The 13691-nt window shown below is 41.4% G+C and overlaps 1 long non-coding RNA gene across 1 annotated transcript; it reads right to left on the reverse strand.

Annotated features, from left to right (window-relative positions):
* Positions 1-12308: 12308 nt before the first annotated feature.
* Positions 12309-12776, reverse strand: LOC116416670. Its single transcript, XR_004227003.1, has 2 exons — positions 12482-12776; positions 12309-12386 (listed from the first exon to the last, which is right to left on the reverse strand). It is a non-coding gene; the product is annotated as an uncharacterized LOC116416670 (long non-coding RNA).
* Between the last annotated feature and the right edge of the window lie 915 nt (positions 12777-13691).

The raw sequence follows: 13691 nt of genomic DNA on the forward strand, positions 1-13691 counted from the left end.
TGACGGTACACACTCTTTTTGATATAACATTTTTCTATTTTCACTTCTTGAAGTTAGGAAATCATACCTACGCACTTGTTACGTGGTAAAACAAACAGCCAATCAGTAAACGAATAGAATGATTACCATGACTTTTTAAAAGTAGTTAAATATTTTTTGTATCATGCCCGGTGATCGTCATAATTTAAAATAAATCTATGCGCATCGTACAAAGCTAACAAGTAAAACACCATTACGAAACGCATTACGTTCGGCGCCTACTACTAGGCAACCCGACGTGCAGGCGTGTCAGCGCGCATTAGGGCGAGACAACGCCTCTAATACAGCATGAGCTACGCACACAATAAGTCAGGCTTTGAAAAATTAATTTTTAGCATTTTATTGTTGCAATTATGATTGACCGTTTGCCGTTCTGGGCGAATAATTTGCATTAAAATTTAAATACAAATTTAATATATAAATATAAAGTTCTACCTTTAGATATATTTGATGTTTTGAATTCACATTACGGTTTTTCATTCGGCATAATTAATTTTTGCAAACATTTTACTAGGTTTAAGTATCATTATAAATATTTAATTTATAAGTTGTATTTAATTCTCGATTTCATATTAAAGGTCGAGCGTAATACTGCACCCGTCCCGTACATATATAATTCACCTTCAGAAAGTGTTTTACTTCCTGAATTTCCATATACGTTGCACCGGATGAACGGAACAATAAACTTATTCATGCACTTTGAATGTCGGTGTCAAGCGCTTCAATTAAGAAGCTCCATTGGACCCTCGAGTTTCTCTCTGACAAATCCTCTTGGATATTAAAACGTTGACGGTTTTACATAAAACTTCGTAATTATGTCAAATGCTTTCTCCGGATGAATTAATTAAAATTTGCATATGCATAGTATAATTCCTTTTTCAGTCTAACTTTTCGTTGTCAATCAATTTAACAAATTGCGAAAAATAGCGAAAGCAAAAAAGCTTCTCCCACTGCAAATTATTCGTATCACTGTCTGGAAATGTCGCCGTCGAGTGTTATAACGCCTTGAGTATTTACCGTAGGCAATCTGGCAAGCATTTTGCGAATACCTATGCAAACGAGAAGTCATTGTTGTCGCAAGGGTTACGCGCGTGCCCGTCCCCCATCGCGCGGCAAAGTCCAGTTTGTTCTAAACAGTCGTAATCAGCGTAACAAGTGTCATTGCATAACCGCACAGGCGCGCGACGTTTCCCACGTTAACACGTTTCTCATCGATCAAGCAACTACTCCACTATTACCATTAGTCGGTCCCATAATGTGAACTGCGCGTGCGGCATAACTTTAATTTATCGCTTTCTCGCGTAATAAAAATCGCTGTGTAACATCAGTTCCCACACTGTAATACTCATCGCTACACACACGCGCGCGCGAGCTAGGATAAAAGAATTGAATGAAAACGAGGAGGAGGTTGGGCGTCTTTTTCCGAATCGGCGCGTGGCATTATGTCCATTGACTACTGAACTCCTCGATTGATTAACATGAGTCCTGCGTAGAATGCGCTTTACGTGACGCGCGCCACAAACGATTTAGCCAAGCGTAAAAAGCTCTGGCGTAGAACGCTTAGCTGTATACGTAGTCGAGAGGTGTGCCGCGACTTTTATTTTTACTCCTCTCCTGTCCTTTGAATTTCAAGCGCGACGGGAGGATACCGGCTTTGTAAAACTTAGTTGCTGCTGGCGCGCTATTTGTTGTAAAAATGCGCACTGTACATAATTCCATAATTTTAGCGTATATTCAAATTTTTGGTAACTCTGCAGCTGAGTTGTGAAGATTGATGAACGTTTGCCCACGAAATATACAATAGAATTTTTTTTTAGATAATATTAAACTTTGACGAAATGTTTTATTCACTTTTCAGTAACTCTCGGAGCTATGTTCTATTCGAAGCGCGACCTTTAACGTTTGGTTGAATATAAGCGAGCCCTTCGCGCGGTGAATAATTGGCACGTACCAGCTTGAACTTTGCACATAAGGTATGCCTGGAAGCAGCCACTGTAACGTTTCTTTGTCGGAGTAGTTGGTTGGCACACGATTGCGCGATGGCGTGACCTGCTAAAGTAAGCCAATGGCTTGACCTTTCTATGAACTAAGTCAATGCTTAATCAGGCCTCAGTGAAAGAGAAGTTGGTATATATGTGAAAGGTTTTTTTTATATCTTATCTCTTGAACCGTATTCCTTTTTTCAGTTCACTGATGGCAAACGCGAATCTTTGTTTATCTCTGCATTTTCTCGAGTGGAGGTATTCGAAAAAGAGACTGTCATTTAAGTAAGCATGATACAGATGAAGTTATTTCTGCTTCATCTCTACCCGATAAAGCAATCAGGCGACGAAACAATCATCCATCAGAGCACGAAATCAGAGCAGTGGCTCATCGTTTTGTTAAAAATCCGAGTAATCTTCTGTCTCGTCTGAGAGTCTGTTTGATAATGCAATCGCGGTGTATGTGTTCGGTTCGAAACCGAGATCTTGATGACATGACACACCGGCTAATTTGCCGTCTACGACACTCGTGCGGGGACCACCAGAATCGCCGAGGCAATGAACAGTCTCTCAAGATCTCGGTCTCGTCTGTGACGACTCAGGCAATGCTGCTGCTTTGACCTTGATGAAATTGGCATGTTCCTGGCCGCGTACTTCTTGATCAACGACTGGAACGTACTCCACTTCTATAGTCACTGAACTGCTTGGGTCTTCGGTATTTCTGAAAAGCATAACTGTGCAGATTCGAGAGAAAATAGTTTCGCTTAACTGGTGAATTACAATACAAAGGTGTTGGAAGGAAATTCTTTAGTAAATACGCTTACATTGTTTACGATGATAGTTTGCGTTTCGAAAAACCAGCATCGGATTCGATCTTTACAATACAAATATATTGTATGATCTCAAGCGTCACCCCTTTGCCACAACACAGAGTGTAATTCTTCGATGGTTGGGTGGGTGTGTCTGGTACATTGGAACTGGTTTACGCCCAGTCGAAATGCGTTACATTATCGTGCGAAACTTGTCCCTTTTACTAACGCCGCGACATCGCGTAACTCATGCATGAAGCCGCGATATTATAGCTGCACACCTTTTCGAGTCAGTAACCTCTCTCGAGAGAACCAAAAATAGATCGCAATTTCGAATTCTAACAGCAACTAGCACACCTACTAGACGTACGCACGAATATACATCCAATGAGATATTCTTGGGGTACGGCTCGCGCATTATACGGGCCATCAGCTGCGCGGGATCACAAAGTCGTGTCATTACGAACGTACCAGTTATCACTTATGCAAACTGCGCGATGGGTCTCTCTCCGTACGCCGTGCGATCTTTATACGCGTACGCGCTTGGTTGCAATGTATACTCGAGACCTCGAGAGCGAGCCATATAGGATGGCGCAAAAGCAACGCGTGTGTGTCTCTTTCTCTCTCTTGGGCTCCGGACAAGCCATTATGATACCCGCGATGCAGTCAATGACTACCTGGAGGCTGCTCCGTAAATCACGAGCGATCGCACCGCTTCTTCTTCTTCTTCTTCTCTTTCTTCTCTGGTGTAGATCCTTTTGGCCTTCGATGATGATGATTCGCCGAAGCGCTGCCCATGGAGCTTTCTGTGCGTGTGCGAAGTCCTTGTGGATCAGGGATCAATCGGATTAGGTGCGTTTTCTCGCCTTCGCTACTGTTCCGCGGGCTACCGTATTTACGACGGGTAGTAAAATTTAGGAAGACACACATTAAACATTTTTAGCATACGCACGTGCCGCCAGCTCGTAAAAAAACACTGAGTCCCGCCTTTCGCAAAGGCTAGACTATTACACTGGCGAGTTGAAGAAGAGCCGAGATGATGATGTAACCCGTACAGGAGATTTCACATTCACGCAAATCAAAGTCCGATTCAACGCGCCTTACACTCGTTGTATATCCGCCCGAGGGGATAAATCACTGGTAATGCGATCATCGGTCTCTCTCTCTCTCTCTCTCTCTCTCTCTCTCTCTCTAAGCTGAGTACGGTATTGTCGCGGCCTCTTTTCGCCACAATCACGCCGCGCGAGTAGTCTTTTTTATTGTATGCTGATGCGGAGTGATTTAGCGTCTCTTGGCGCGTTTGTAATTGCTAATTCGCCGCTTCGACGGCACGGCGATGATGAGTCGCTCCGGGCGATCCGCTGGGATTATCGAAAGTAGGAAGGGCTCTCTGTACGTATTGGGAAGCTCTAAGACGAAGAGAACCGGTTCTCGATTGACGAGCTCTTGGGCTGATTTAAAGTGACATCCGATCAAAATAGTGGAGGAATTCTTATATTCCATTGATCTTCGATCTCTCGATCCATTGTGCTTCGATTTCTGCTGATCCAGAATACATCGATTTCCGAGTACCTATATAGTGTATAATCGAATAATCCAAATGGTAGCGATTTGCGGATCTTCGAGAAGAACAATAGCTATACGTACTTCGGATATCTCATTAGATCGCGGTCTAACGCACGATTCGATATAGCCCAGACAGCGGAGAGTAGAATATATAGATACAGTTATCGGCATTAGCCCACAAAAGAAAGCAAAATACGGCCATTACACTCTGGAAGAAAGACACAATTCTTCGTGTGCACAATTGACTCTCGCTGAAAAAACGTCCGGAGTCCATTTGCGGTGATGGAGCGAATTTCTCTCGCTTTCGTGTGTCTGCGCGTATATTGTACGTGTAGATACTATATGGACGTCAAGAGTTGATTGAGTCTAAGCAAATTTTCGACCTCTCGATTTCTCGATTCTCGAATCCGAGTTCACACGTTATATTATATACTCGAGTACATGCTTGAGAAGATAACAGGATAAGTACGCGGAACGTTGTTTCATCGATGAAATCGAGGTTGAAAAAACACGGAATTTTCAACAGGAAAAATTGCCGGCATATGTTTGCGAGAGGAACTTTCAGCAGAATTATTCAACATATAATACAACAGCAGATTGCTGAAAACATATCTTTTTTCATACGCTCCGACTTAACAATAACAAAGATCGCGTGCGCGCATTCGCATATTAAACCTCGGTGTCTCTGAGATTTCAGCCTCATTGTCCTGCTCGAGGGCGAAAGGAAGCGTAAAAAGTATAAAAAAAAAACAAACAGAAGATTTTGTTCGTTCTCTAAAAGAGAAAAAACGCGCGGCGACGTGTGTTTAACTTTCAGCCGCGCGGACGTGCGTGACAAGAGAAGAGTCGTGGATTTTGTGTATAGAAGGAGATATAGGGAAGATATAATCGCGTCACGCGCACATACGCACGCAACCGAGGGGACAATGAGAGAAGACACACACGCCGACTGCCTCTTCGCGTGTTTACTCTTGCTTAGCATATACGCGAGTTGATGGAACTAACGGTTGTGCTGCTGCTGGGACGCCAAGAGGCCAACGAGCTTTTCTCTCGACTCCTAATTGATGTTTTATCATGAGTTTCTCTTTGGGAAGCAATTATCGCTCGAGGGTTCGACTTTTTCCTCTGGTGCTTCGAGTTCGTGACAAAGTAGACAAAGAAATTCGCGTGAAATACGATCTAAGATGAAAACGAACGACCCGCTCATTTTGCCGAACGCGCGCACTTAGTATTACCCAATAGTTTTCATCGCAGTCCAATGCGTACAGAAAATTTCTCCGATGTACGTATTCGCGCCGTCCGCACGTGCACACGCATCCGCGAGTACGTAAGTAGCCTACGACTCCACGGAGGCTTTCGGAGAGAGATGCGGAGGGTCGGGTAATTTAGATGCGTCGCGCTGCAATTGAATACCCTCTCTCTCTCTCTCTCTCTCTCTCTCTCTCTCTCTCTCTCTCTCTCTCTATCTCTCTATCTCTATCCCGAGATGATTGCAAATATCTCTGCGAAGGAGAAGTAATTGCTCGATTCAGTGGGTCACGATTGATCGAGGGTCCGATTGTTATTAGCGATCGTGTAGCCGTAAGTCATTAGGATGTGTGTGTGTGCCTTCGTACAATGCGGCGGAGATTCTTCGCGAGAGTTTCAATTTAGTTTGCCGATACCGACTGCGGTATTCTTCTCGGACTGGCCTGTGTAGGTAGTGGAAAAATTGAAAAATGTTTTTAAAACAAAGACGCTCTTTTCATTGATAATGAGACGCGAAAGAAAGGTGGATCTGCTGCTGATGATATAACTTTTTATTGCTGTGTACACAAAAGTGAAACACTGCTTAACCAGGCACCGATTGTGAAAAGTAGACGGCACTTTTATTCTTCTTCTTCCACTTCCAGCGCCTAAAATGATGCTAGAAACACAAAGCCCGAGAGATTAAGCGCTATCTCGAGAACGTATTACAAAAAACAGACACTTTCCTTAGTCGACGTGGTCTTATCATAGAAGATAACTTCTAGTCGCGTCGCTGCTACATTTTATCCCTGAATAGAGACTGTATGCTGCAGCTATTCTCGAACAATGGAGTGGTTCTTGTAGTAATTTTTGCTTCTAACAGTTTTTAAAAATGTTCACGGATAAATATAAAGTTTTGTAAACATTCGTTATAAAAAATAGATTGACTTGGAAAAAAAGAATCGATACGTAATTTTCACTATTACCGTAATAAGCACGTGGCGTAAAATCACGCACATAAGATTGACGCGCGAAGAGTCGTATAGTATAATATAGAGAAAGGTCTGCCAGTAGTAGACCCTCGCCTCAACTGTTTATAATTGCTCCGGGACGCGGAAAAAGAGAGGGTGACTCAGAAGTGGAACACCTGTTATATTCGAAAAATAAAGTAGTGCACGGCAGCCATCAGAGCATAATGTGAGCGGGATGATACCTCGGGGCACGTGTCAACTTTGTTTCTGTTATTACGAGTCGAGTGTTTCTTTAGGCACACCATATAATTTTTCTATCAACTCGAAGGTATTAATAATGGTAAATAAATAACGTTTTTAATTCTGTTGAAAGAGATATTTTATTCATCAACTGAGGAAAAATCATTGTTAACAATTGAAAACAATAAATGTAAAATTACTAAACTTTTGAACTATTATAAAACTGCATCGCATGTGAAATGGCAATGCGGAATCAGCGATTTATTCACTTATACCGTTTGGGGGGACGTGTCACACCTTTCGCCGATATTGTATAACACGAGGACGCAGTACACGCAGGGATGGTCAAACAATGTTTCTTCACCTGCCAGGAGGAAACAAGCGCACACACTGTCGACGACCCTTTCTCGCGACTTCCGGAAGTCATTATGCCGACGCGATACCGTCAGTTCTAAATTTAGGGGATTCGAATAATTGGGGATTACGGTGCAGTGTGTACGAGGCTATTTTTTATGTCGACTAGGAATGAAGGCGCGCTTCGCGCGCTCCTTATTCTATCTATGTCTAATAACCCTGGTAGAAAAAACAACATAAGTTTTGGGTACACTAATTTCTGCTAATATTTTTACCATATTACCTACCATATGTTACCATATTCTGTAATACTTTTAATATAAATATATTAACAACGCCCAAAGTCGTTGTCGTTAAGGTCTGAGAAGTGAATTTGAAGAAAAGTTCAGTAGAAGAGTCAGTGAGTATAAGCCTATTATTACAACCCTATTCATTTGCATTGTAAAAAAGCTAGGCAATTGAAATTTTACACAGATACTTGATATGCTACCTATAAAAACATGTAATCCAGATGATTTTAATTTAACTGTTTTCATTCATATTTTCACATTGAGGCACATGTGAATTTTTTAATTTGGCGGGTCACATTTTGCTTATAGGCAATTACGCAGTAAATACTATCTCTAGCACATTGTATTTTTGGTTTTCAGTGTATTTTTACATGAAGAAAGTGATAAATATTTTGCCTTTCTTGTCAAGACATTAATAAGAATTTTAACTCTTAACAGTCGTGAGAGATTTTGAGATCGATGCCTATTTCTCTATTTTTGCATTTGCTCTCATTCGAAAACTAACGGGTCTAGAGAGCGCATATTTTACATATAGATTTATTTTGTGTCAATGAAACAATATACAAAGTTCAATTAACCTTAACTGAAATACTTTTTATTTCGATTCCGACACTGATGTGAATAACTTATACGACTAAATAATTATCATGGGTGTTGAAGTCGAAATCAAAAGTATTTCAGTTAAGGTCAATTCAACTTTAAATATTTTCACAACCAAAACAGAAATATATATATGCAAAAAATGAGCTCTCTAGAAATTAGTTTTTAAATGAGAGCAAATGCAATGCAATGGAAAAATCTCAAAATCTCTCACAACTATTAAAAGTAAATATTCTCATTAATGCCTTAACAAAAAAGCCAAAATATTTATCATTTTCTCCAGGTAAAAATACACTGGAAACCGGAAATACAATGTGCTAGAGATAGTAGTTACTGCGTGACTGTCTATAAGCAAAATGTGAGCCGCTAAATTAAAAAATTCACATTGCCGTTGGTGTGAAAATATGAATGAAAACAGTTCAATTATCTAGATTACATATTTTAAAATTTAAAGGGCATTGTAGTGATAAACTCAAATTCACTGACTCGGATACTGAACTTTTCTTTAAATTCACTTCTTAAACCTCACCGTGGGCGACTTTGGGCACGGAGACACAATATATCTTTATACTTTTTATTCTTTTAATTGCACTTCTCACTTATATTTAAAAAAAAAACTAAATAACATACACACACACACATTATTACCTACTTCAAATAGGGTTAGGGTGACACTTTTCAATGCACATGTTTCAATACTACACTTTTGGTAATGATTAATTTATCAAGATTTCTTGTTGGTAATATTGCATATATTTTTTTCTGAATCCGCTATTCAGATTTCATACTATTTAACCTCATTTCATTTTATTTTAAACACCTGAAAAATTTCTACCAGGGTTATGACTGTTATGAGGGTTATGAATTTAAAGCGTGCGGGTTCTCATCTGTTACCTAGGCAACCGACCATAGCAACCAATCAGAATCACGTATTAAAGGCTTCACAACCAAGTCCATCATTTTTTTAAGAGAGGATTGCGCTTGTGCTGAAGGTATATAATCATCGGATGACTCGTTAGCCGAGTTAGATGTTTGACTAGTTTAAAAATAGTGTTGTAAAAAAGAAAAATTGACAATAATAGCAATTTGAATACACTGCCAGAATATAAACTTCGAACGCGCACGAGTGTAGGTATAAACTTTGATTTTCTCAATGCTAATTATATTCATACAGATAGAGCAGACGATTTTCTTGCTGCAGTAGGATAAGTCCACGAATACGAACGTTGGTCAAACAGGGTCACGTATACGATATCCTATGCTTCGTCTACAAGTGCACGTTAATTTAAACAAAAAAGTTCCACAACTCTAAAACCATCAACGAACTTTTTCTTCGAAATCCATCCCAACCACAAATTTGCCCAAAAAAAACGCCGCACAATTAACCGACAAAAACCTTAGCGTTGGTTCAAGACCATAGCGCTATACGACTCGCTCGAGAGAGCAGCAGTGCTGTGACACCGTCTAGAGAAGCTTCCTGTACCTACATTACTTATAGCTTGCAGAGAAAGAAGGAGAGAGAGTTCAAGGTTCGATCGTCCCCGGCTTCGTGACTCGCTTCCCAGCGAGCCAACGAACTGACGCGTCGTGATGCGGATCCCTTGGCTCGATAGCGCGGCAAATTAATGCACGGTCGATTTTTGCGATCTCGATGCACACGAAAGTCGCTCGTCGCTCGTCATACATGTATGTGCGCGGAGCTCGATTGAATTAAGGGTTAGAGGCTGCTGCTCTCCTTCTGGACCTGGTAATTTGGAGAGCGGGTTATTTGATTATCTCTTATTGGGAAGGATAATGAACGTGCAGTCTGTTGGTGGTACATGCGTTCAACTGTATTCCTGAATTTTTGTCATTCGAATAAATGACTCGTCGTATACACATGTGCTTCGAGACGTCCCGACGTCGTCTATACTCAGAGACCCAACTAAGTGTAATTAGCGGGAGAGCGCGTCGACCGAATGACTTTCCTTTTCTAATTGCGCGCACGGTAAGCCGCCATAAAAGGGCAGCGATGCCTCACTGTCAAGACTAAGGTCTCCCGGTATTTTATCGACGCTCTCTTTCTTAAGAAACGGCCGTATTGCTGTAGCCTCCTTTTTAATGGCTTTTCGTAGAAGCAGTCACTGATTCTTTTTCTTTTTCCTATGGCTGTGCTGTATAGCGTATACAGGCTTAAAGCGACCTCTACAAATATAAGCCATTAAAGCTTCGCTGAAAAGTTTTGCTTTATTAAGTTTATATACGATGACTTTGACGTTGGAAATAGATTCTGTAAATCTCAGCTTGCTCGAGTTCGTATTTTACGCTGTTAGTCAGCTATTACGACGAGAAAAGCTGCACAAGATCTTTGTGTACTTCTACTTTAGAACGTGCCAAATATGCGTTACCTGACGAATTAGTCGCGATTTGTCAGCGTCTCGAGAGAAACGAGAACGTCGAAAAAAAAGATGTTATAAAGGCATGTAAGTTGAAAGACGTGATGACAGGATAAGAAATATCTTCATCTGTTTATAGCAGCTGCTTACATATCATTGACAAATCTCCGATTCATGAAAACCGGTAACCGGAATATTTAAACTTCGACTCATTTTGCAAAAATAACACGAAAAAAGTTTGGAGATTACGTTGATATCTTGTCCGCGCAAGATGTAAAGTCATTCAATTTACGTGCAGAAATAGGCTTATTGCACACGAGCACAACATTACTATCGATCATAAGAAAAATAGTTCACATCCTCTGCAAAATTACGAAAATTCAAATTTCCATTTTCACTGGTCGCGTCACTCTAGCCATACAAAGCCGATACTTTCGACATCCTCTCGCGAGAGGAAAAGAAAAACGTCATTCCCGATCCGGCTTCTAACGCTCCTTTTTTCCTCCGCTATACCAGACGGCTACCCACGCACGCGAATCTCGGCGTCGTTTCAAGTCTTTATAAAGCGTGGGTGACAAGCCAAACACCGTCGCACATACACACACTATGGTTTATTCGGAAACACGAGAGCAATCGACAAGAGAACAGCCGTCGATGGCACTCACCGGCGGCCACGATGACGTTTAAATATGGCGCGCATTCGTTTCCCAATGAGTCAGGCGGACGATTACTCTGCCTACGAGTGTCTGCGGCTGATGCTGTCGTGTCTTGCCCACGTGCGCCAATTCGTTTGGCTTGCCTTAAATTTCGTTAGCGAGTCTTCTAAGTTGTTTACTCGACTATCATAACGTGCTTTCTTTTGCAAGAACACATTAATGCTAATAGCTGTCTTATAAAAATGCAATAAGTTTGCTATGTGTCTATAATATACTGTGGAAACGTTATTACTCCCGGCTGTTATATAAACTATACGTGGTCCGGCACATTGGAGTCGATCGTTAAATTCAGAGATAAGATAAACTATTTAATTCTTCATTTATATTCTCGAGTTTGATTATGTCGAGAAGCTAATTATGAATGGAAAATAATTTGGTCTGCGTACAGGTCGTAAATTCACGATTGACGTATACTAAGTCTAATCCCTGGTAGAAATTAATCTAGAAACTAGTTTTTAGATTAATTTCTACCAGGGATGTTTACATTATTTTACCGATTGATTATAATAATTTATTCTCGCTCTCGATAAACACAATTAATTATTCTTCGAATATTTTGCGCAACATTCAAGTCTTATTAATTATGCAGCTTTAATCACAGCAAGTGTAACGCCGAAACTTTTCCGAAACATTACTAACCTAAATGACTCGCTGTGGCAATAAACGGCGAAAACCGATCGCCAGCAACAGCCGTCCGAAAAATTGCACTTACCTGGAAAAAGTGCAGCTGCAGGAGCATTAGCGATTCACACCTGATCCGAGCCTTGACTCCGAAAAACTATTACACCGACGACCTCTTTTTGAAGTATGCAGCTGCCGCACATGACGCGCAGATGAGTATCCGAGACTTTGGGGTTTAGTTCCTCGTGCGCGCGTGGGCTTTTTTTCTCGGAGCTGATGCTGAAAACCGAGATGACGATCGCAGACGCGTGCCCAAGATTTATTGGACGAAAAGCATCTGACGCTCGTACGGGTGCTTGTTCGCTGTAGACGGGAGCAAAAAAATGTAATCAAAAGTTTTCCCCGCTTACGATTGATGGTGGCCGGCGACGTGTGGGCTGTGATTGAAGTTCTTTCTTCGCACGGATTTTTAGGAACAGTTATTGTTTGGCTGATTTACTAGTAAAGCTGCACAGTTATTTGAAGTGAAGTATTAATTTCTTTATTTTCACAATGCATTTATTACATTTGGAAAAATCTTCGTCTGACTTGAGATTCTGTAGATAAGAAAGAGACCTGATGATATTTTCGAAACAAAATTACGAATCACTCAAGTGCAACGATTGCAAAAATGCTTACTATTAGCTCTTACCCTGGCTTATAAATAAATAAAATAGTCCAGAAAACTGCAGGCGTCTCGTAAATCTCGATCGCCTCGAAAATCCTTGAACATACATTGACAGCCAGAATCACCTGTAAGAGTCGAAAAAGAAGAGTGTATTTTACGCGTGACAGCGAAGAATCGGGAGTGCCTCCGCAAGTAGACTCGCTGGCCCATGAATCCGGGGCTCGTTTTGGACACAATAGGGACTTCGTCGTCTCTCCGTAACGTCCTCGCTATATACACACAAGATCGGCGGTAGAGAGAAATACGTTGTATGGATTAAGTTGGGGGATCACGGTTAAGTGCTCGCGCGAGCACTTAATTTTTTATGTGTTACGAGTGTGAGGTGCCATTGTTTGAGCTGGCGATCGGCTAATTTTTAAAATTAAATTCTAAATCAACTGTTGTCGAATAGTTTTATTTTTATTACACGTTGCAAAATAAGGTAAAAATGTTAAAAATTCTATTGTCTCATAAGACACCTTGTTATCTCACCCCCCGACCTACGCTCCAGAAAAAATAAAAATGTTACTTCCCAATGGCCACAAAAAAGCAGTAAGTAAAGGTTGCCTGCCACTATACACAATTTTACACCGTCCACGTGCTCTATGTGTATAGGATTCCCTTCGGAGCAGCATCGGTAGCAGGTGCGCGCTAGAGTCGAGTCTGGAAGAAACGACGGCGTTTCTCTGACTCATCGCCAGGTGAGGAGAACTTACTGCTCCAAGTTGGACGCGAAGGTGGAAGGAAGGAACCGGAAGTCGTGCAAGCTAAATTGTCCGAGTGCGACCGCAGCCGTTCGTACTCCAGAAGAAAAACGAAAGTATACGAGAGCTGACGAGTCGATCGCGATCGTAAAGTGCGCTACGTGATGCAGTTTTTTTTATTTTTGAGAAAGGAGCTGTCCTAAAAATGAAACCGTTATATATTGGACACAAAAGTATTTGTATCTTTGAGAAACACGATTTCCTAGGCGCGCATGGACGCACGTATCCTCACACAGGTCACTGCGCTCAAAAGTCTGCCGCGTCTTTTGAAACGACCAGAGCGGCCGTAGAAGAAACACGAAGGCGCGGAAATCGTGCAGAAAATCGCAGCGGCACCTTTTTACTTTTGTACTCGTCGAGGTCAAGTCCGCCGTGTGAGCATACATATTCCTGCCGCCGACACGGGATACGAGCATACGAGGAGAAAAGAG

This window comes from Nasonia vitripennis (genome assembly GCF_009193385.2).
Source record: "Nasonia vitripennis strain AsymCx chromosome 3 unlocalized genomic scaffold, Nvit_psr_1.1 chr3_random0004, whole genome shotgun sequence".
Taxonomy (NCBI): domain Eukaryota; kingdom Metazoa; phylum Arthropoda; class Insecta; order Hymenoptera; family Pteromalidae; genus Nasonia; species Nasonia vitripennis.